General features: G+C 37.5%; 1 protein-coding gene and 1 non-coding gene across 2 annotated transcripts in view; one reads left to right on the forward strand and one right to left on the reverse strand.

The window, feature by feature from the left end:
• Nucleotides 1–23,802, reverse strand: part of KDM4C (lysine demethylase 4C) — a 380,713-nt gene that overhangs the window by 152,017 nt on the left and 204,894 nt on the right.
• LOC125121664 (U6 spliceosomal RNA) lies at nt 8,380–8,484 on the forward strand. The gene has a single exon (XR_007133546.1). It is a non-coding gene; the product is annotated as a U6 spliceosomal RNA (small nuclear RNA).

Below are 23,802 nucleotides of genomic sequence, written 5' to 3' on the forward strand. Positions count from 1 at the left end.
GTCCCAGAAGGGGTTTCCTGTGAACTAATGTGCTCCAGCCCTTGCTTTGTTGGATTAACTGTTTTAGAAAAAATCAAAGTGGATTTGCTCAAGTGGAACAATAGTAAGGGCTAAATGATGCTAAAAATAAAAGACATCAAATGCCAACTGAAGCAAAAAGGAACTTTCCTATTCTGATGTTGGTAGTGATGATGGTATTATGGTGGTGGTAGTGTTATTGTTATTATTATTATTATTATTATTAACAATGGAAAATGCTAAGCATTCAGTCAGAGGCAGTGTGTGAAAGCATACAAAACAAAAGTAAGAACTTTTGCCTACATTTGAAATAATCTATAATAAATGTTAATTATTTCCACTTAAGCTTCATGATATTCATGTAACTACAAGTCTTAAATTTTCTGGTGGTAAAAGTACTTTGAGGCTATCAAAATACTCTCATCATCACATAATTTCAAATGAAAATCCTCCCTTTCAGCCTCCAGTCCCCTCACCTGTTCCTGGTCTCTTTTCAGTGTACTTTCATCCAATTATATTAAAAAAAAAAACTTTCTAGAGTTCTCTTGTGGCACAGCAGGTTAAGAATCAGGTAGTGGCACTGCAGTGGCTCAGGTTCATGCTGTTAGATAGGTTTGATCCCTGGCCCAGGAACTTCTACATGCCATGGGTGCAGCCAAAAATACTATCTTCCAATATACAGAAGAAGCAACATATTTTATTCCATTGCAGCTTTTAAATGTTTTGATCATTTAGCATCCCCATGCCTAGGAATTTTCTTTCTTCCTTTTCAACTGCAACTGACTAATGAACCTCTAAAGTTTCACTGCGATTTCACTGGTACATAAATCTCACAACATAATACATTTTGTAGCATGTCAAGCAATGAAAATAGACCACAATGTTTTACAGATTTTTAGAATTTTAAAATATCAAATTGGTCCTCACAACACATTCATAAAAGAAGAGGGCCTGGGCAGATATTAAACAACAAGGACATGGACACTTTAAGCACTTAATGAATGTCAATTTTTTTACTATAATTATATCTCTCTTCTATGCCAGCATAGCAATAATCAGAAGCTATGAGTCTCATCCTGAATGTCACAGTCTGCTTTAGAATCAAGAGAGTGGGGAGTTCCCATCGTGGCACAGTGGAAATGAATCCGACTAGGAACCATGAGGTTGCAGGTTCCATCCCTGGCCTCGCTCAGTGGTTAAGGATCCAACATTGCCGTTGAGTGTGGTGTAGGTCACAGATGCAGCTCAGATCTGGTGTTTCTGTGGCTGTGGCATAGGCCAGCAGCTGTAGCTCTAGTCCAGCCCCTAGCCTGGGAACCTCCAGATGCCTCAGGTGTGGCCCTTGAAAAAAAAAAAAAAGAGAGAGAGAGAGAGTGATGTAAAGAATCCTTGGTATAAACGCATCAGTTTGGGAAATCTGTGAAAACGTTACCAACATAGAATACCCTTCTTTCCCAAATGAATTCTCAACAAGAACAAAAGAAGGGCTCAAAGTGCAACAGCAGTTCATAAAGTAAGGTCTGTGTACTCCAGGAGACATACAACACAAATTCATGGGGTCTATATGGCCAAAAATACTTTCATAACAGCATGAAGATGCTATCTTCCTGTCATCCTGCTGACATTTGTAATGGTATTACAAAAGCAATGAAGGGTAACATTCCTGATGTCTTAGCTTGAATCAAGTGCCACCAACATGTCATTATATTCTTAACCATCTCAAATTTGTAGTGTGTGTGTGTGTGTGTGTGTGTGTGTGTGTGTGTGTGTCAGGGCTAGGGGAGAAGAGGAAGTCTTCATAAGGTCTTGATGAAGCAAAATAAAGTACCAATTTTATTATTTTATTAAGTTTGTGATAAAATGGGATGTATGCATAAAGCACTTCTGCTGCACACTGAAGTACAACAGTCCTCTTGGGAAAAGCACGTGTGTGACTCATTGAACTGCATGATGAATGAGCTGCCTTTTTCACGGAACACCATTTTTTACTTAAAACAATGATTAACAGACAAACCATGATTATTCAGACTTGAGTGCCTGGCAGGAATTTTCATGAAAGCAAACAAAGAAAGCTGTCATTTTAATAAAATATTGACAGTATTTGTTGACAATGATAATTCTGAGTCAAAATTAGAACTTCGGAAAACTTGTATCCACTCCTGTGACCCCAACTTCTTCCCAATACTTAAAGCTATTTCTGATGGGATTTATGGTGATAATAAAAAATGTAAGTTTGTATTTTATATAAAAAGAATGTATGACTCAGATCTCTGTTTACCAATGCATGACCACACATATGAAAAGAGCCACTCAAAGAATAAGACCAATCGATTTTTAACTTACTAGAAAACAAAAGGTTCACTGATGGGATTTCAGATTCCATGTTGCAACTAATCTTTAAATTTACTGTTTCTCAAGTTGTGCTGTAGTGCAAAGAAATATATCCATAACTATCCAAAAAGGCTATTAAAATAGTGCACCCCTTCCAACCACATATCTCTGGGAAGCTGGACTTTTTCTTCAATATACTTGAACCAGAACAACATGGTCCAACAGATTGAATGCAGAAGCAGACATGAGAATCCAATTTTTATTAAACCCAATCATAAAGACCTTGGCAAAAAATGTAAAACAATACTATTCTCTTTATTTTTATGGTTTGGAAAAATTGTTACTTTCTATGAGAATAAATGAAATTGTTTATGCATTTATTATTGCTACTTTTAAATGAAGAAATACATTTAAATTTTCCCCTGTTTTAACTTTCACCAAATAAGTATCATTAAGGTAAATCCATGAGAAGAGAAAAGGAGGAAAGGGGCCCGGGGAGGGGGGGGCGGGGGGGGGAGGAGAGGAGGGAGGAAGTGAGGAAAGTGGGAGAGGGAAATGGTAGGAGAGGGGAAGGGGAGGGAGGGGTGGAGGGGGGAAAGTTAAAGAAAGGAAATGAGATGAAATAAAACCTTTTCGGGGTCCTCAAAATGTTTATGAGCATAAGGAGTTCTGAGGAAAACACTTAAGTCACTGACATATATTTGCATTTTCACCCAAAAGCATTAGTATCACAGAGTCACTGCTAAACAACACAGCCCCAATAAAAGTGGTGTAGACTCTGTTCTCATAGCCAAGTAAGAACTTCATAAACTGCTTTGTTCAATCAGCATGCAAGGCTTGAGCAAAAAAGAAAACAAGAAGGAACATCACAGGAAGGCCTCCTTTTCTCTCAGTTCTTTCATTAAGGTCTGCAAGCTTTGCCGGCTATAGCAGGAAAAAAAAAAATCCCCGCCAATGGCATTTAATTCTCGTTTATCTTGGTGACCCTCTAAGCTCATGGCAGAAATCTAGACTTCTAGACTGTTATATTTACAAAAACATGCCCATTAGTCTATAGCAAGTACAGTACAGTCAAAATAAGCATGGACCTAATTACAGAGCAGTTTTTTATATCTACAAGAGCTCTTCTAAATTCACAGAAGCAAATTACCACAACAGCTCCTGACACCATGCTATCAAGAACTTTGTCTTGAATAAGGAAATAAGCACTACTGTGAGAGTGGGGATAGCAGATACTTCTTTGGATAAATATACTAGTAATCCACTAAAAACACTGCTGTTATGCCAGAAGCACCTTCAATAGCATCTCTGAAGGTGTGCAATCATCATATCACTAAAAAACTGTCAGTTGTTTTATTTTATAAAAGAACATGTCAGCCTAGAGACCAAGCACCAAGTTCTTAAATCATCCACACAATATCCTAAACCAGTTGGTTTTTAGAAGTATTAAAAATATTCTTTCTGACTGATACCTAGGAAACTAAGCTTTGCCTCTGACTCTAAATGTTTCCGGCAGAAATGAAAGCTCTTGGAGAAAAGTAGTGGAAACAGATATGCACACAGAAGCCAATGAGAGTGTTTAAGAAGAATTAAGAGTTAAACTACAATATTAGATTTCTATATGCGATGGCTGGGTACTAAGTGGTCTGCCACAACTTCTGCCTCTACAATTACTTTCAGATAAATACACAGTAAGAAGCCCCTCACAGGCAGCCTGCTTGTAACTTCCCTTCACCCTTCCAAATGTGTTTTAAATAATGCTCCAAAATGATCCTCCCTGCTTCCTATTCACATTATACTCGCTGTGATACTGTGATATAAAAAGAAACATATATGTGGTCATTGTCCTTGTTTCTGGCACAGAGCTTCCAAAACTTGCAATTTCCTGAATGTTAGGGGTGAGATAAATATCACTGGTGAAAATATTTGGTCTTAGGCCCTAGTTCCTGACACAAGAGCTTCTAGGACCCTTGGTATCTCAGACTCAAAGTGTCTTTTGTCTGCTAATGAGATAAGTGGTGGCTGCGGGCCCTTCAGGATTGGGGCTGGTCAACAGAAAGACCAAGGCATGGCCACACTTCAGTCCCAGCTCAGCAGAGGGGAGAAGGGTTAGAGACTGAGTTAATTGCTAACAGACAGTGATTTAATCAATTATGTGGGCATAATGGGGCTTCCATAAAAACCCTAAAGGATAGGGTTCAGAGAGCTTCTGGAATCAAGAGGGTAATAGACCTAAAGAAGGCATGCAAGCTCTGCAAATGCCTACCCCCACCCCACCCCATACCTCACCCCAAGCATCGCTTTTTGGGGGGATGTTCCTGAGTTATAAAACCAGTAAATATAGATAACATGTTTTCCTAACTTCTGTGAGCAATTCATATAAATTATTAAACCTGAGGAGAGAATTGTGAGGATCCCCCCAGACTTATAGTCCATTGGTCAAATATAAGGACTTACAATTGGCATTTGAAGTCAGGACAGCTTGTGAGACTGGACTGTGTCTTTAACCTGTGAGGGCTGCATTAACTCTGAATGTCAGAAATGAATAAATTGGAATTTTTGTTGTGGCGCAGTGGAAGCGAGGAAGTATCTGTGAGGATGCAGGGTCAATCCCTGGCCTCACTCAGCGGGTTAAGGATCCAGTGTTGCTGTGAGCTGTGGTGTAAGTCATAGAGATGCCCCGGATCCCACATTGCTATGGTTGTCGTGTAGGCTGGTAGCTGTAGCTCCAATTCGACCCTTAGCCTGGGAACTTCCACATGCTGTGGGTGTAGCTCTAAAAGTGAAAGGAAGGAAAGAAGGAAGAGCAAGAAAGGAAGGAAGGAGGGAAAGGAAGGAAGGAATAAATTGTAGGACACCCAACTGGTGTCTGGAAATTGGTCGGTTTGGGAAAAATAAGTCATACCTTTGCTGTCAGAAGTATTCTCATTTGTAGTTCCCATCCTCTCTTCAAGACAATGCACAATTCTGTTTTTCAAAGGATCAGTCAGACTCAAAGGAATAACCTGAAATGTGTCTTGTCCATACACAACTATAAGGTCAGTAGCACAACTGATGCTGACCCAGAGACTCCACAGCAATCAGAAAGGTACTGTAGCAGACTCAATTCTGCCAAGTATCTGAAGAGAAAGTTGGGAGCTCAGGGACTCCAGAAAATTTCCCGGTTCTGAGAAGAAAGTCAGATTTTCGGTAATTCACCTGAGAATCTTAAGATGTTCAGAAAATCTTCTTAAAACATATACTAATTTGGAGGCATACCGTAAGCAGCTTTTGGCAGGAAAGAGCTCTTTGCAGGAGGCCCCTTTTGTTTTGATACTAATCTTAAACAAGGCACCCTATGCTCTAAGCATTTCCAGCTCTATCAAACCTCTCACAAAGAAGTGGAAATAAGAATAATTTACAAATGACCAGATCTCTTTCCTAGCTTCCCCTTCAGTAATCTGTGAACAAACTCTGTAAACAAGACAGCATCTAAAAAAAAAGCACAAGAAGTCAACAAGCCTGCACACAGTGAGATTAGGTGACAACTCTGATCCCAATCTCAATGATTAACTGAAATTACCTCCTTTTTTCCCTTTAAAAGCTTTCATGGCCAAGCGCAATCTTCAGAGATGGGGTTTTGGGGGGAACCAAGTCCACCACCTCCCCAAATTGCCAGCATTCTAATTAAAAGAAACTTTCTACCAACATATCTCTCTCTCTCTCCCTTCCTCCCTCCCTCTCATATTGATTTTTGAGCAGTGGGCAGCCAGACCTGAATTTGGGAATAATACCCCATTGTTTAGAGAGCAACTTTCCCCTGAAATTAATAGAACTTCCCAAGGTGCAGTAAGGACCCCACAAGAAGTGACCTCTGGGATTATTATAGATATACCTTTTTAATTTTAATGATTAAGTATTTATTTTTGTGTACTCTCTATTTAAAGCAATTTTATTACTTTTCATATTAAAACATACATAAGCTTTTAAAAAGCTTATACAAGAGTGAAACTAAAAAATATTTTAAAAATATTAATTAACTCCCTCGAGTCTTGGGTTAGTAGATGCAAACTATTACATTTAGAACGGATAGGAAATGAGGGCCTACTGTACAGCACAGGGAACTATATCCAATCACTTGTAATAGAACATGATGGATGATAATATGAGAAAAAGAATGTGTATGTATATATATGCATATGTATGACTAGTTCACTTTGCTGAAGAGTGGAAGTTGGCGTAACATTGTAAATCAACTATAACGAAAAAAAAATTTTTTTAAATATTAGTTCAAGTGATCACAAGGTTAAATCTATTACAAACATCATATGGTTAAACAATGTAATAAATTAGGAAAGCAATGTAAAAAAGGCCCTGACTTTGTGGCCTAGAAGAGCAGTTATTCAACTCTTCTGAGGTAGGCATGGCTACTGGAGTAGAGTTCTGATCCAAATCTATTAGAATAAATTAAAACAATTTTTTATGTAGTCTATGCATTCTTAGTGATTGGTTATAATTCTAAACCTAAATTTCTTCATCTGCCAAATGTGTATAAGATCACCTACATTACAGAGTTTTTCAACAGGTTATATTCGGTAGCAGCCATACAGCTGCTACTCATCAGTAAGCAAGACTTAGGGCTTTAGTAGGTTCCTTGCCTTCTGAATCTCCAGAAAATCTCTGCAAAGATCATCTACAAAATCACTTAATGTGTATGCCCTAAACATTATAACTTTGAACATGATAAGACAAACTGGGAATAGGAATAGCCAATCTAGATAGATACCCTATGATCTCCTAAATGTATTTTAAGATTTATCCCTTTAGGGAAAAAAAAAAAGCCTTTATTTTTCCATTTAGTCAAAAACATCACTGAATATATTTATAATAATAAAAAAGATCACTATTCTTTACAAAAGTATTCAAAAGACAGTGCCCATTTAAAAATATATAAATAAATTATGACATGGCCATATTATGGCAACCCTGAAAGGGTGCTTTGGAATAATATTAATAGTATATAATACAATATAAATATATGCATTATATAATATTAAGTAAATGTGAATATTATATTAATAGATGAAAAATGAGGACACAAAACTGAATGTAGAGAATAATGTCAGTTCTATAAAAGATATATTTAAAAATCTGGAATAAAGAAAAGGGGACTTATAACTTTCTATATTTATAAAAATATGCAGTCTTTTAAAGTTTAAAAAACTCTTCAGTAAGAATAACATTAGGTAGGTTCTACGAATTGGGGGGACTTTAGTTTAAAAGTAGGCATACATCAGATTTATTCACTCCTCAGTAGAGTTTTTTTGAACAAATTTTGCTAAGTAAGTGTAAGTGGAGATCTCACTAGAAAAACATCTGGACCACTGTGGACAGGCTGCAGCCAGGACTTGCTGACAGAACCCAGCAGATGGGAAAAGCCACTGACTCTACTACAGTACAGTTTCCCTCTACCAGTTAGCACAACAGTTTTGCTGCTGGGGTTATGTTCCAGTGATGTGTTTCGGCTGGAATAGCACTATTCTCTGCTATGAAGAGCACAGTAGCATCTGTTATCTTTCAGGTACCTGAGCAAAATCTCAGTCCTGGGAGGCATTATATTTGGTTTCAAATGTCCTGGGGGAAATTGCAGGGGAAAAGGATGAGAGGAGAGGAACCATGGCACGAATGAGTTACTCAAAAATAAAGGAAAGAAATTCAAACCTGGGAACTTTATTGTTCCCGTACAAACTATGGCATAATCTGCATGTAAACCATATTTCAGTGATTTTGTGAACCAGTAAACTTCAAAGGTTTGTGAAGGTGTATTCAAAGTACAAAAAAGGAAAAATTACAGATATTTTAGGTATAATTTTAGGGAAATAGTGACAATAACAAAAATTAAATTCTATATTACAGTACCCATAAATGCTAATGTAATGACGAATAACATACAATTCCACTGTTTTAGGTCTAAAGCACAAATTAAATGAGAAGATATAGTTTTATTCTTTATGGAAACCCTCACAAAAACAGAGGTGTCAAAGTGTTTCAGTGCTTGCTTCAGCAGCACATACACTAAAATTGAAATGATACAGAGAAGATGAGCATGGCCTCCACAAGAATAACACACAAGTTCATGAAGTAGTCCATATATTTTGGATAAAGAAGATGTGGTACCTATAGACAACGGACTACTACTCAGCCACAAAAAAAGAATGAAGAAATGCAATTTGCAGCAACAAGGGTGGACTTAGCGATTATCACAATAAGTGAAGTAAGTCAAACAGAAAAAGACAAATACCGTATGACATCACTTGTGTGGAATCTAAAATATGACACAGGAATTCCTACTGTGGCTACTGTGGCACAGAAGGTTAAGGATCTGGCATTACCTCTCCAGAGGCATGGTTCACTGCTTAGGTGTGGGTTTGATCCCTATCCAAGCACAGAGGGTTAAGGATCTGGTGTTGCCAGAGCTGTGGCACTGGTTACAGTTGCAGCTCAAATTCAATCCCTGGCCAGGGAACTTCCACATGCTGCAGGTATGGCCAAAAAAATAATAAAATAAAATAGGACACAAATGAACTTATCCACGAAACAAGAACAGACTCACAGACAAAGAGAACAGACTTGTGGTTGCTGGTGGGGGAGTGGGGGCAGTGGAGGAGAGATGATTTGGGGGTTTTAGATCAGAAGATGCAAACTATTACATACACAATGGATAAACAACAAGGTCTTACTGTACAGCACAGGGAACTATATTCAATATCCTAAAATAAATTATAATAGAAAAAGATATGGAAAAGTATATACATAATACACATAAATACAACTGGGTCACTTTGCTGTACAGAAGAAATTGACAGAATATTATAAATCAACTATAATAAAATTATTTTTAAAAAAACACTAATTAGAAATGATATATGCACCCCTATGTTCACTGCAGAATTATTCATAATAGCTCAGATAGGGAAGCAACCTAAGTGTCCACTGATTGATGAATGCATAAAAGATATGATACATACATACAATGTAATATTATACAACCATAAAAAAGAATGAAATCTTGCCATTTGTAACAACATGGAGGGACCTGAAAAATATTATGCTAAGTGAAACAAGTCAAACAGAGAAAGACAAATACATAGGATTTCACTTACATGTAGAATCTAAAAAACAAAACAAATGAACAACATAATAAAACATAGAATCATAAATATAATGAACAAACAGGTGGCTGTAAGAGGGGAGAGGAGTGGGGAGATTAGTGAAATACGTGAGATTAAGAGGTACAACCTTCTGGTTAAAAAATAAATGAGTTGGAGTTCTCATGGTGGCTCAGAGGTAACAAATCCGACTAGTATCCATGAGGTTGAAGGTTCAATCCCTGGCCCTGTTCAGTGGGTTAAGGATCTGGCACTTCTGTGAGCTGTGGTGTAGGCCAGGAGCTGCAGCTCTGATTTGACCTCAAGCCTGGGAACATCCATATGCCACAAATGCGGCCCTAAAAAAAAAAATCGTACATCATGGGGAATACAGTCAATAATAATAACGTAATATCTTTGTATTGTGACAGATAGTAACTAGATTTAATGTGGTGATCATTTCATCATGCACAGAAATATTGAGTCATTATGTTCCAAACCAGGGAGTAACACAGTGTTGTAGGTCAATTATACTTCAAACTCAGCGAAAAAGAGATCAGATTGGTGGTTACCAGAAGTAGGGATAAAGGTAGTCATAATGTACAAACTTTTAGTTCTGAGATAAATAAGTACTAGGGATGTAATGTACAATATGACAAATATAATTAACTCCACTGATGTTACACAGGAAAGTTGTTAGGAGAGTACAACTTAAGAGTTCTTATCAGTGGAAAAATATTTTTACCTTCTCTTTTATTTTATAAGACATGATGGATGTTCACTAAACTTATTATAGTAATCATTTCATTATGTATGTAAGTCAAAGAATGCTATGTACCTTAAACATATACAGTGCTACATGTCTATTATGTAGTACTAGAATTGGAAAAAATGATATAAATAAATAACTAGATAAATAAAAAATATGAAAAAGAATATGTATATTAAACACTGAATCACTTTGCAGCACTTTATACAATAGAAATTAACACAACATTGGAAATCAACTATACTTCAATGAAATAATTTTTAAGTTTCAAAAGGATACATTCCAACTCATTCAACATAGTGTTTTAAACAACTGAAACATTCTAAAGCACACTCCTTCAAAATTCCTATTATACAAAAATATCCTGATACTTATGGTACCTCTGGGCAGGTAGATTTGATGGAGAACTTTGGCATTTCCAATGTTGCTTAAATTTAATAAAGAACATTAGTTCATATTTCACATATGCATATCTCCTTACAATACACACAGATAACAAGGAACACTGTGAACGATCTACTCAATCAACAAAGATTGCTGGTTCTTACCAGACATTTATATGTACTCACTTCAGCTTCTTTTACCAGTACTAGGGCTATTACTGGGGACTGCTAGTGTGATAATGTAAAAAGAGTGCAAACTTGAGAATTAAGCAGGATTTAAAGCAAAGCCTGTTATGGAACAATTTTCAGTCTCCTGACCTTAGGAAGTGAATAAGAATCTCTGAGCTTCAGTTTCCTCATAAGTAACACCATCTATCTTAAAGAATTATAAATAACAACTACTAGTAATGTATACAATAGGAAGAAAGCAGCACAGTCCATTATCATACCACAGTGGGGATGGGGAAAAGAAAACTCCTTTTGAAAAAGTTGGCATACTGGAAGGGAGTGTGAGGACTGGGAATTTGGAATTTGTAGATGCAAATTAATACATTTACAATGGATAAGCAATGAGGTCTACTGTACAGCACAGGGAAGTATATCCAATCTCTTGGGATAGACCACAATGGAAGATAATATCAGAAAGGGAATGTATGACTAGGTCATTTTGCTGTACAGAAGAAAATGGAATACCATTGTTAATCAATGAAACTTTACTAAAAAGAAAAAAAAAAGCTGGTATATCTTTGTAAAACTAGCTGAAAACATGGCATCAAAAGAAATTCATTCTGAGTATTAAATCAAAGACAAGTGAAAGCATATGAAACTCATTGTGTATTGGGCAACATAACAGATGCTGGAGATAAGACATAAAAATGTTTATTTCTCTTGCCTTCAAGGAGTTCAAAACTTCCCATGGGAGAAACTTCCAGTTTCTTCAACTATTTCATTAACAGCATCTATATTAAAAAGTTTAAAATAACTGAAACAAGATGTCCAAGCAAATAACAACTAGAATATTGCAATTTACATGCAAATAAAAAACAAAACAAAATAAAAGCCCAACTCTTACTACCTAAAAGCCAGCTCTGGTCATCTATGGAAAGGACAACAGGATGCTTAGACATCTTGACCCAAGAACTAACAGGGGTATCACCTGACAGATCATACAAAGCAGCTGCCAAGGAGACAGAGACCTTCATGCAGAGCAGCCACAATGCCAACTACTAGAGAAACATGGGTGTGGACTACTTGAGAAGATGTATGGAAATAAGAAGAGAACAAGGCAGCAAATGTTCATTCTGTTGCTCCACATTCAAAGTCATCGGCAGTTCTTCTTGTTGCTTGTCAAACAGGCCACACTAACTGCTGTCCTTGGGACTTCTGTACTCAGTTTCTCTCCCAAGAAGGTTCTTACCCCAGATCCTTGGCTAACTCCCTAAAAGGCTTTGTAAAGTATGTTTCCTCAAGGAGAGATCTTAACAATTAGAGAAATATTTGAGTAATATTCAAACATGTTCATAATATCATAGCGAACCTTTTCTTCTTTGGTTTCTACTCTTTAATCAACACAACAAAAATTCCTACACCTTTCAATTTTTAAAATGTTTCCCATAACAAAACAAAACCATACATGAACAATAAAACAATGGAATATCAGTGTAGAATTTAAAGATCCATGTGATATGTATTTTAAAAAAGTCACCTCATATTTCCCTAAATCTGGGAACCAGAAAAAAAGAAAAGAATGAAACAATGCTAATAGAATTCAAATGATGATAAAGTGAGGCACTTCCTAGTCACTCACTGAGAACCTACACATTATTTAACACCTCTCCCAGCTGTGAAAAGTCCTTTCCTAAAATCTATGACAACGGTCCCTAAATATCATTCTGTAGAACGTTGCCAGCGAGGACTAAGTTTTCAACAGAGACAAACCAAAGCTGTGGCATAGGCCAGCAGCTACAGCTGTGATTAGACCCTAGCCTGGGAACCTCCATATGCCATGGGTGTGGCCCTAGAAAAAAACAAAAAGACAAAAAAAAAAGAAAAAAATTAAAATTGAAAATGTACATAAACTTTTCAAACTGCCTGCCTATTCTTGATATTCACTGTTTCAAAATCAAACAAGAGGTGGAAATTAGAAAATGTAGTACAAAATACAGGATAGCTCAATGGCCAATAGGGTTAAGGCATCTTCGTCTCCAGAGACAGAGGGTTGTGTACAAATTTAAGGAAATGCAAAGTAATACATTAAGTTATATGAAAATCAAATATCAGCAATTTCATGTATTTCAACCTAATATAGTAATTTATTTTTCTAAAGAATGAGATGAACCACACAATTATAAAATCAAAAGCTGTTTCTCAGATGTTTCCTATAAGACTTTAAGAATAATAAGGCACACATGAATTCATATAAATCAAAGTCTTGACTATTATTTTACAATCCCAATGTTTTCAGCACATTACGGACACCTGATCATAAGATTTCATGCCAACCATTGTTTAGAAAGTTTCAAGACTGACTGTGAAAAGTACAGAAAGCAACCACATAAGTTAAACATTTAGCATTTTTGTCTAATTCAATCAAACCCTTACCAAGCCACTACCATAATAAAGACAAGGTGTTTTTTATTTTTATTCCCTATATTGCAGGAAAACTCTATGCTATTGGGACGCCAATGGAATTCACTAACAGAGAAATCAAGCTAAACTGAGAATGCCCAATTATTACACAGCTGAATGCTGGATAAAATATCCATTAAATCTGAGTGCCAACAACATCTAATGTTTTATGTCCACATAATGCAGGAAAACTGGCCATGGCCTATCAACAAACAGTCCAAGCCAATCTACACAATAATCTGTTTTATTGCTTAAACAGAAATATAACTGTGCTTATTATGAAAGCATAATATTACCTCAAGCTAATAAGAATTGGTGGAACAAAGAAGAGATTTTTACATAAAAATTAATGATATTTGGAGCATGACATGCAACAATCATAAAGCAGTATTTGCTTTTCAAAACTGGCAGAGGAAAGGACTTTTTATAGAGGGGAAACACTGTTGGTGAGGGATGTTCCTATGCTTCACTGTTTTGCTTTTCGGTGAAAGGCTAGCATGAAGCAAGAGGATGATACCATATCCTCACGTATTATATTGTCATAGAATGAACACCTTTAGAGTTTGAATGAAACTTTGGGGTTACTAACCCAGCCTTTCCATCATACATATGAGTAAACATAGGATAAGCCAAAGAAGGTTACACAACTTAGTTCTCCAAGGCCATACAGTCCTTAGCAGCCAGGGAGAGACTGGAAGGCAGGTCTCAGGTTGTCCATGATCAATGGTCAGGAGCCTACTACTCTGGCAAAACAAATGTTTGAGGTATTTAAAACAAAATTTTTATTTAATACTTAAAATAATATTTAAGTTTGAATCAATAAAAGACATTCTATTTGGTCAATATATCCACTTAAATCCTTAAAATTAAAAAAAAAAAGAAAAAGAAAATCAAAGATTGGTAAACTTATACCAATGCACTTAAAGGAGAGGAAGTTACTGCCTTCTAGGGGCAGAAGGGCAAAATTCTCCTTCAAAACATTATCTGCCCAAAGTAAAGGGAAATAGCCAATTCTAAGTAATGTCCTATTATCTGGGGGATAATTTCAATGTGCCCAGAAGGCAGCTTTTGCACCAATAAGACTAACAATGACTGAATGACACAGGAAAAAGTTCAGAAAATACCCCAAAAATAGACAATCTCAGAAGAAAACAAAAATCTCTCATAAAGTGAAATCGGTCTTGATAAAAAATGTTTAGGATCCACTTATCATTCAATTATGTTATATACATGAGCATTTTAATAAAATGCATGAGAAACAAAAAACTATTTGAGGAAGTTAGCAGATTTTGTCAGATATGAGGCTCCGGGATTTTCCTTTCTTTAATGTACTTAAATGTATACTTTTTATTCTTGAAAATAACTGAAAATTTAGTTTAAATGGGTTAAATAATAGTCAAACACCAAGAACACTCTCTAATTGATGCAGCAATTTTAATCTCATCCATCTCTATATTTAAATATTTAATCCATTACTAAATGAATTATAATATTAATATAGACAGACTGTCCAAAATAAATAAATAAATAAATTGCTGTAACACTGCCTGAAATACTTTTAATCTAACCCTCAAGGCAAGCAGACATTACAGAGATAGGGATCAGGGTCTAAGCTATCTTTAATTTGAAAGAGATGCTTAACAGCTTATTACAGAACTGCCCTTGCTGAATTGATGATTTATAAAGAGTTAGCCAGACAGTTCAGATTAGAGAAAATCAGAGCCATAACCAGGGCTTTAATATGAATCTTATCAATATTCAAACTTGTAGGTGGGGTCACCTCTGCACTTGGGTAAACACAGTAAGATGGGTATCTGCATCTTTCCATTTTCTGTATAAAATTACAATATAATTATAGATAAAAGTTTGGTTGAAGAGTGATGAGCTCAACATATCACCGCATTATTTTAGGGTATTTGAAATGTCAAAAATCTGCTCATGAACCTGTAGGTTATGAATCCTAATCATTCAAGGCTAAGCCTCACATTTTATATAAGAGGACACTGGGACCAGAGAGAGGACTTGCCAGAGGCATAAACTTCTCTGGTGAAGAATTGTTAGGGTGACTTTCTCTTCTTATCCTATCACCTCTCCCCACCCAATAGACTCGGGCAACAAGCCGTCTTATCCTCTGCCAGGGCCTATCATCAGATTTCATTTTTAGTTTTTCCCTAGTACACTCTTAACTAAGAGCTTAGGCTTTTAATTAAGAGTCTAGCTTTATGTGTCTGGGGAGCCAATGAACTCTTAGCCCTGATTTCTCAGCCTCCACTCTAGTTCTGGCCTATTTCCCCCAAACAGCCATGGCATTTTCCTGCCCACCTGAATGTATTTCCCTCTGAATTCCCTCTAGATTTCCCTCATTTCTTGAGCTCAGCTATTACCCTCGTCTAGCTCCTCCTAATCCTATCACAACAAAGACAACAAAATTCGTTCTGTGCCAAACACTGTTCTGATTGCTTTACACAGTCTTTTAACCCTCAAAACAACTCCAGGTAGCAAATCCCTGGTAAGCAGCAGTGTCAAAGCAAGGAGGGTCACACAGCCAGTGGAACACTGGAGCTGGCTGACCAAAAAGGTCGACATGGAGAAATAGGACCTTTATGTAATTTTGTCCCTCCATGTAGGTTGACTCTTTTATTTTTCAGTTACTTCAGGTTCTTTTGTTAACTGGAAGATTATCTGGCAATCCAGTCCAACACAGTGATACTCTCTGTCTCTTTAAAATATTTTTTGCCCAAATATAAAGGAAATATATTTACTATAAAAAATTTGAAAAGTTATCAGCATACAAAAGAAAGCTAAAATCACCTGAGAACATTCTTATATATTTTCTTATAAATGTTCAACTTAACTTTCCAATTCTCTACTGAAACTCCACAGGCAGCATTAGTCTGTCAACTCAAATCACCACCAACAAAAGAGGAGATCACTGAGCAGGTTGTCAGCCCCAGCCACACTCAGGGGTCTCCTGTATGTTTGCAGGGCTGGTCCTTGGTTTAAAGTTGCTTTAGAAATATTAACCTTGTCACCTCACTAAGGAAGTTACATGCACAATAATTACAAAAACAGTGAATAAAATATAAGTCAATAGTAAGAAAAGCTGGAAAATTCATATTGGAAACAAATGTCGTAGAATCTTCTTAAAGGGAAACAAATGCATACACGTGTGTAGGAGGAATGCTTCAAGGACAAATGAACCATGAAGGGTGAGGCAGAGGGGTGGATAAAATGCATGTACAGAAGAGTACACATGTCAGTGTATAATGTTTATTAGTTAGCCTAATGTCAGCTCAGGAAAAGTTCCGAGTTTATGTCAGCACAAACTGCTGCCGATGAAAAGTCTAGTCAGAAGAAGTATACATGTGTTAAAAATTTCTGTGTCTGAATGCCTTCAAACTGGGAAGGAAATACACACACCACACACACGCACATACCCCTACATACATACATACCAAGGTACAAGCTAAACAACTATCCCAGTGGGATATCATTACTCTGGGGTCCCTCAGGTCTCTAAGGCATTGGCCACATCTGCAGCATGTCTTCTTCATGTTAACTCATGTTCTAAGATTTGGCACAATAGTAAAAAGAAGTCCAACACAGTCAGGATACAAAACTCAGTCAGGTGACGTATTATATCCCCAGCTAATTAAAATAGCATGTTTTAATATATCCTTCTATATTCTTATACATATAGAAAATATTTCCTGGACAAGAATTTTGTTCTCCTTTTAACATGACAGCATATGTTATGTTAAGGTATTTGACTAACTTTTTTTTTTTGTCTTTTTGGGGCCACACCTGCAGCATGTGGAGGTTCCCAGGCTAGGGGTTGAATTGGAGCTGTAGCCACTGGTCACAGCCACAGCAATGCCAGGTCCCAGCCACGTCTGTGACCTACACCTCAGCTCAGAGCAACACCAGATTCTTAACCCACAGAGGGAGGCCAGGGATCAAACCTGTGTCCTCATGGTTACTAGTCAGATTCATTTACACTGAGCCACAATGGGAACTCCTGACTATCTTTTTTAATGGCTGATTTCAAGGGCACTAATCATCAGGGCTTTCTTGCTTTGGGATTCACAGGTGAATTAAGCCACAGATTGACCTGGCCTTGGAGTATGGAGACAAGAGGAAAGGAGTGAGAGTGAGGAGACAGACACACAGACAAATCATGAAACAAAATGTAAGGCCACATGTTAGAGCTAAGTAAGTATAGATGTAATAGGACGGAGAGGAAAAGTAAGAGAAAGGAGGAGTAAGTGGGGAGAAGTAGTTGAGAATGGTCAAGATGGAAAAGGAAATCACAAGTAAAGAAAGAGTTCAGGGAAGCGTACAGAAGCATCAAGCAGCAAACATACTCATGAGAAAAAAATGTACGAATGGATGGAAATGAGGATTCATGTTGGGAAATGAAGCTGCAGAAAGAACTCAGCACTGGATCATGAACAGTGTTAAAGTCCTGTACTGAAGCTGTAATACTGAGGAAAACATGTGACAGTCTTTGAGCAGACATCTTCACCAACCAAAGAAAAAGAATTACTTTTCTGAGTTGTCCACCCACCCCCAGTCCCAACAACCACCAGCCTCTCATTCTCAGTGCCTTCTGAGTCCAGGCCAGCATGTGGTCCTCGGAGCCTGCTGGCTCACCCCTGCTTCCCACACACCCTTCTTCCCTGGGTCACTCAACCACAAAGCTCTGAAATCAGGTAACAGGAACATGCCATTATATTGATATAGCACAAGAGGAGAATGGGTACATATCCCCATAATGGTATGTAACTAAACCAGCCTACCCAAGTGCTTCTCTTTCAAGGTTATTTCAATTCAACACTGCATAATTAACTTAGAGGAGAAGTCACAGAATATTAATCCATGCTTCAGGATCACCTTGTGCAGCTGCTTGACTTAAAGGAAAAGGGAACTGTAAAACACTTCAGTTAAAAGAAGCCCAAAAAAGATTAGTAATTTCTTTTAAACTATAAACAACATATATGCAATATACATTTAAGATAATTTTTTGCCACCCCCCAAAAATAATTAGACACTAGTTTTATATAAAAATGCTATATTCTAAAACACCATTCTTTTCTTTTGTATCCCCCTCTTCTCCATCACCATAGACCCTCATGTTTTTCTGCTAAGTATGGAAAATCTTCTTCCAGGAAAGAATGGGTTCAGGGTCAGAAAATTTTTACTGATGCTGTAATTATAGGATCTGACACCAATTAGAATGATCTCTACAGTTTCATGCCATTTGAGGATCAAAGAGCCACTGCACTGTCCCTTCAGAACAGCAGCTCAGAAGTGACTCTTATCTCCCAGTTGCACGTAAGCTCCCAGAGGTACTTGATCAATATCTTTCCCCTCTGCTGCTTTCCTGTTAGGGAAAAGCTTTGATAGAGAAATGCTCAGTCACCAGTATGGGACACTGCTGATTAGAGATGCAATTTCTCTCAGATGCTCCAATCTAGTCATGTTTCTGTCTAGCATACACACCTACTTCAGTATGAGGAGTGCAAAGAGCAAGCTATAATTAAGCTAGGAAACTCCCCAAAGAGGCTAGATTTGGAGTTGTGTGCTCCCAAAGGGCACTAATCCCACTCTTCATCACCTCCTAATAATGTTGATGTTCACTCACTGCCAGCTGTACAAGATATAAAGGGAGAAGGCTGAGGTAATGGCATTCCAGTGCCCAATATACAAGTAATTTGCTCCAGGGCAGGGGATACTCTCCATTCTTAGTTTAGAAGCTTGTAAAATTCTTTAGCCATCATTTTAATTCTCAGATTTTTCTTCTCAATTTTCAAGAATCCCCACAGGATCCTGGGAGTCCTTAACATATTAAAATACAGATTGAGACTGCTACAGAAGCTATAATCACCAATGTTTCAGCAATATATTTAACTTCAAACCCTTGAGATGACTTTGTTAAATCAATCCATTTAGAAATTTTGCAAACTATACTGATCGAAATCAGAACTGTTCTCTGTGGAGAAATTCTGGGCCAATTTATGATGACTCACATGGAAATAAACTTCCTAGGAAAAAAAGACACATAAAAAGGAAGTTTTCCTTATCCACATTCCCTTCTGAGATGCTATGCTGACTACAGGCTATGATGGGAGAAGGCAAGGAAAATTCATAAGTAATGTACATTACGTAGTAATTACTTTACACAAAACTGTCCTTTAGGAGTTCCCATTGTGACTCAGTGGGTTACAAACCCGACTAGTATGCATGAGGATGTGGGTTTGATCCCTGGCCTTGCTCAGGGGGTTAAAGGATCCAGTGTTGCTGCAAGCTGCAGTGTAGGTTGCAGACATGGCCCAGAGCCTGAATTTCTGTGGCTCTGGCTTAGGCTGGCAGCTGTATCTCCGATTCAACCTGTAGCCTGGGAACATCCATATACCGCATGTGTAGTCATAAAAAGCAAACAAACAAACAAACAAAAAACATAAAAAACCTGTCCTTTATCTTGGCAATAAAGGGAAAATGGTTTGTGTTGGGTATGATGAAGCTGCAGAAAGAAGAGCTGAACATGATGACATATGGAAATAAAGACAAATATGTTTCATTAATTTTATTACTCAAGGCAGAATTCTACCTTGAATTTGTGTTATAAAACCAGCTACCATCAATATCTGATCTCTACACTGATGATTTTTTTTTCCAACTAAACATGGGGCATAAAAGAAAACAGTGAGTAAAAGGGAAAAAAAAATCTGCTAAAGATGTATATACTGGTAAATTGGATTTAAACTAAATGGAACTTATGTTAATATTCGCATTATTCCCTTGATGGCATCGTCACAGACACATGACCTTAATTACCAATGTCCACCAGTAAAGGAGACTATCTCAGAGAAGGGCTTTTTAGAGGCAGGATTAAGATGATAAAATAGAAAGACTGGAGCATACTATATCTCATAAAAACAGAATTACAACCAAATGCTGAACAACTTTCAAGCAAATGGACTGGAAATTTTCAAAAAGATATCATACTCCAGAAGACAAAGAAGAGGCCAAATCAAGATGGTAGGAGGGGCAATTATACAATATAAGCAACTCCATACCCGCCAGGTGGGAAGCCCACAGAATGGAAAGTAACTATATCACAGAGACTCGCCTATAGGAGTGAGAATTCGGAGCCCCACATCAAATCCCCATGTCTGGGGATCTGGCATTGGGAAAAAGAGCCCCCTAAGGATCTGGCACTGAAAGCTAGTGGGGCTTGTGCACAAGAGCTCCATGGCACTGGGGGAAATGGAAACCCCATTCTTGAAAGGTACACACAGACTTTGATGTGCACTGGGTCCCAGGGCAAAGCAAACGCTCCAGAGGAATCTGGGTTGGAGGGTCTCATGGGAAAACAGGGGGTGACTGTGGCTCGTTGTGGGTTAAGGACATTGGAGGCAAAGCTCTCAGGAATATTCATCAGCTTTGTTTCTCAGAAGGTGGCCATTTTGGGAAAATCTGGCCCCACCCATCAGTGCTGAGAAGCTCCAGGCCAAATGATAATTTAGGTGGGATCACAGCCCCATCCATCAGTAAAGAGGCTGCCTAAAGACCCCTCAGGCACACAGCTGCATTGAATTTCACCCAGAGACAAAGCCCCACCTACCAGAGGGATAAGAATCAGCTCCACCTACCAATGGGTAGGCACCAGTCCCTCCCATCAGTAAGCCTTTAGCAAGCCCCTGTACCAACTTCAGCCACAAGGTGGGAAGATACCAGAAGTAAGAGAAGCTACAACTATATTATCTGTAAAAAGGTTACCACACCAAAAACCTATAAAAATGAAAGGTAGAGAATGGAGAAAGAAAAAAAAATTCAGAAACAGCTAAGGGATGAGGAGATTCTCAGCCTCCAGGGAAAAGACTTTAGACTGTTGATGCTGAAGATGATGCAAGACATGGGAAATAAACTGAAGGCAAAGATGGATAATTTATAGGAAACACTGACCAAAGAGATACAAGATATAAAACTTAAGTAAGCAGAGATAAAAAATACAACTGAAATAAAAAAATTCATTAGAAGCAACCAACAGCAGAATACAAGAGGCAGAAGAATGAATAAGCAAGGAAGAAGACAGACTAGTGGAAATCACTAATCCAGAGCAGAAAAGAGAAAAAAGGGTGAAAAGAAATGAAGAGAGTCTCAGAGAACTCTGGGACAAGTTTAAATGCACCAACATCCGTATTATAGGGGTGCCAGAAGGAGAGGAGAGAGAAAGGGACAGAAAAATTATTCGAAGGGATGATGGCTGAAAACTTCCCTAACATGGAAAAGGAACCACTCACTCAAATCCACGAAGCACAATGAGTACCATATAAAATAAACCCAAGGAGGAACACCCAAGACACATACTAATCAAATTGAACAAAATGAAAGACAAAGAGAAAATCTTGAAAGCAGCTAGGGAAAAGAAACAAACTACATACAAGGGAACTCCAATAAGGTTATCGGCAGATTTTTTAGCAGAAACTCTGCAGGCCAGAAGGGAGTGGCATGATATACTTAACGTGATGAAAGGAAAAAACCTCCAACCAAGATTACTCTACCCAGCAAAGTTCTCATTCACATGTGAAGGAAAAATCAAAAGCTTTACAGATAAGCAAAAGCTAAGTGAATTCAGCAATATTAAACCAGCTTTACAACAAATACTAAAGGAACTTCTCTAGGCAGAAGAGAAAACACAGCAACAGGAAACAAAAATACCACAAATGACAAGGCTCACCAGTAAAGGCATATATACAGTAAAGATAGGAAATCATCCACACACAAATATGCTACCCAAATAAAAAATCATGAGAAGAGGAGGGTACAAATGCAGGACACTGGAGATGCACTTGCAATTAAGAGAAAAACAACTTAAAACAATCTCCTATATATATAGACTTCTATATGAAAACTTAAGGGTAATTGCAACAAAAATCTACAATCGATATACAAACAAATAAGAAAAATAAACTCAAATACAGCACTAAAGACAGTCATCAAACCAGAAGAGGAGAGAACAAGAGAAGTAGGGAAGAAAAAAAGAGTAACAAAAAACAAATCCAAAACAGTTAATAAAGTGGCAGTAAGAACATACATATCAATAATTACCTTAAATGTTAATAGAATAAACACCCAACCAAAAGACATAGACCGGCTGAATGGATACAAAAACAAGACCCATATATATATATGCTGTCTTCAAGAGACCCATTTCACTTCTAAGGACACATACAAATTGAAAGTGAGAGGATGGAAGAAAACATTCCATGCAAACGGTAATCAAAAGAAATTTGGAGTAGCAATACTCATAACAGACAAAATAGGCCTTAAAATGAAGAACATTTTAAGAGGCAAAGAAGGACATTACATGATGATCAAAGGATCAATCAAAGAAGAAGATATAACAATTGTAAATATATATGCACCCATCGTAAGATCACCTCAACATATAAGGCAACTACTAATAACCTTAAAAGGAGAAATCGACAATAACACAATAAAGCGGGGATTTAACACCCCACTTACAGCAATGGACAGATCATCCAGACAGAAAATCATCAAGAAAACATAGGCTATGAATCAAACATTAGACCAGATGGACTTCATAGATATTTATAGGACATTTCATCCAAAAGCAGCAGAATACACATTCTTCTCAAGTGCACATGGAACATTCTCTATGATTGATCATATTCTGGGCCATGAATCAAGGCTCAGTAATTTTAAGAAGATTGAAATCATATTGAGCATCTTTTCTGACCATAACACTATATGACTGGAAATCAACAAGAAAAAAACTGCAAAAAAAACACAAACACATGGAGACTAAACAACATGCTACTAAACAACCAATGGATCACTGAAGAAATCAAAGAGGAAATTAAAAAATACCTAGAAGCAAATGACAATGAAGATACGACACCCCAAAACCTATGGGATGCAGCAAAAGCTGTTCGAAGAGGAAAGTTTACAGCAATACAAGCCCGCCTCAGGAAACAAGAAAAAGCTCAAATAAACAAGCTAACTTTACATCTAAAGCAGCTCGAGAGAGAAGAACAGACAAGACCTAAAGTTAGTAGAAGGAAAGAAATCATAAAGATCAGAGCAGAAATCAATGAAATAGAAACAAGGAAAACTATAGAAAAGATCAATGAAATGAAAAGCTGGTTCTTTGGAAAGATCAACAAAATTGATAAACCCTTAGCCAGGCTTATCAAGAAAAAAAGAGAGAGGACTCACATCAATAAAATTAGAAATAGGAGTTCCCGTCGTGGCGCAGTGGTTAACAAATCCGACTAGGAACCATGACATTGTGGGTTCGGTCCCTGCCCTTGCTCAGTGGGTTAACGATCCGGCGTTGCCGTGAGCTGTGGTGTAGGTTGCAGACGCGGCTCAGATCCCGCCTTGCTGTGGCTCTGGCGTAGGCCGGTGGCTACAGCTCCGATTCAACCCCTAGCCTGGGAACCTCCATATGCCGCGGGAGCGGCCCAAGAAATAGCAACAACAACAACAAAAAGACAAAAAAAGACAAAATAAATAA

This window comes from Phacochoerus africanus, chromosome 2 (genome assembly GCF_016906955.1).
Source record: "Phacochoerus africanus isolate WHEZ1 chromosome 2, ROS_Pafr_v1, whole genome shotgun sequence".
NCBI lineage: Eukaryota > Metazoa > Chordata > Mammalia > Artiodactyla > Suidae > Phacochoerus > Phacochoerus africanus.